This window comes from Malaya genurostris, chromosome 2, assembly GCF_030247185.1.
Source record: "Malaya genurostris strain Urasoe2022 chromosome 2, Malgen_1.1, whole genome shotgun sequence".
Classification (NCBI taxonomy): domain Eukaryota; kingdom Metazoa; phylum Arthropoda; class Insecta; order Diptera; family Culicidae; genus Malaya; species Malaya genurostris.
The window spans coordinates 349,929,378-349,931,499 of NC_080571.1; positions in this window are offsets into that span (position 1 = coordinate 349,929,378).

Genomic DNA, 2,122 nt, shown 5'->3' on the forward strand with positions numbered 1-2,122 from the left:
ACTTAATTAAAGCAAAAAAACGCGGTTACTGGCGCCGGTTTATTGACGGATTAACAAAAGAAACATCGATGAGCACTCTTTGGAACACAGCCCGACGAATGCGCAACAAAAACACCACAAACGAAAGCGAGGAATATTCTAACCGCTGGATATTCGATTTCGCTAGAAAAGTATGCCCAGACTCTGCTCCGGACCAGAGGATCTCCCGCGCCGCGACGTCAAATGCAAACGAAATACCGTTTTCGATGGTAGAGTTCTCACTTGCGCTTTTATCGTGTAACAATAAATCTCCGGGGTTAGACAAAATCAAATTCAACTTGTTGAAAAATTTACCTGACTCTGCCAAAAGGCGCTTATTGAATTTATTCTTGAGGATAATATTGTCCCACATGACTGGAGACAAGTAAGAGTTATTGCCATTCAAAAACCAGGGAAACCAGCCTCCGATCACAATTCGTATCGGCCGATTACTATGCTTTCCTGTATCCGGAAATTGTTCGAAAAAATGATTCTGTTTCGTCTAGACAATTGGGTCGAGACTAATGGCTTACTTTCAGATACACAATTTGGTTTCCGCAGAGGAAAAGGAACGAACGACTGTCTTGCGTTGCTCTCAACAGAAATTCAAATGGCATTTGCTCGTAAGGAACAAATGGCATCAGTTTTCCTAGACATCAAGGGGGCTTTTGACTCAGTTTCCATAAATATCCTATCTGAGAAGTTGCATCAGCATGGTCTTTCACCAATTTTGAATAACTTCTTGTACAATCTATTGTCCGAGAAATACATGTATTTCGCGCATGGTGATTTGTCGACAATACGATTCAGTTACATGGGTCTTCCTCAGGGCTCATGCTTAAGCCCCCTTTTATACAATTTTTACGTAAACGACATCGATAAATGTATCAACACATCTTGCACGCTAAGACAACTTGCCGACGACAGCGTTGTGTCTATTATAGGACCCAAAGCTGGCGATCTCCAAGGACCATTACAAGATACTCTCGACAACTTATCATCATGGGCTCTTCAAATGGGTATCGAGTTCTCTACGGAGAAAACTGAGTTGGTTGTATTTTCAAGGAAGCGAGAACCAGCACAACTACAGCTTCAACTAGGGGGTGAAAACATAGCTCAGGTCTTCACATTCAAATATCTCGGGGTCTGGCTCGACTCCAAAGGCACCTGGGGATGTCACATTAGGTATCTGAAACAAAAATGCCAGCAGAGAATCAATTTTCTTCGCACAATAACCGGAACTTGGTGGGGTGCCCACCCAGGAGACTTGATCAGGCTTTACCAAACAACGATATTGTCCGTAATGGAATATGGATGCTTCTGCTTCCGACCCGCCGCGAACACCCATTTCATTAAACTGGAAAGAATTCAGTATCGTTGTTTGCGTATTGCCCTAGGTTGCATGCAATCGACTCATACGATGAGTCTCGAAGTGCTCGCGGGCGTCTTACCGTTGAAAAATCGATTCTGGGATCTCTCATACCGATTGCTTATCCGATGCGATATCTTGAATCCGATGGTGATTGAAAACTTCGAAAGGTTAGTTGAGCTTAATTCTCAAACCCGTTTTATGTCCTTGTATTTTGATTACATGGCTCAGAATATTAATCCTTCTTCGTTTGTTTCCAACCGTGCTCATTTCTTGGATACTTCTGATTCTACTGTGTTTTTCGACACATCCATGAGAGAAGAGATTCGTGGAATTCCGGATCACGTGCGCCCTCAAGTGGCCCCAAATATTTTCTATAATAAACTAAGAACAGTCAACTGTGAAAAAGTGTTTTACACTGACGGATCAAACATCAACGAGTCCACAGGCTTCGGTATCTTCAATCAGAACATCACCGCTTCGTACAAACTCAGTGATCCGGCTTCAGTTTACGTCGCAGAATTAGCTGCCATTCAGTACACCCTCGAGATCATTGAAACCTTGCCCAAAGACCATTACTTCATTGTCACGGACAGTCTAAGCTCAATAGAAGCTCTCCGGGCAATGAAGCCAGGAAAGTATCCCCCATATTTCCTGGGGAAAATACGGGAACATTTGAGAACTTTATCTGGACGGTCTTATTCAATATCGTTAGTCTGGGTCCCTTCGCATTGT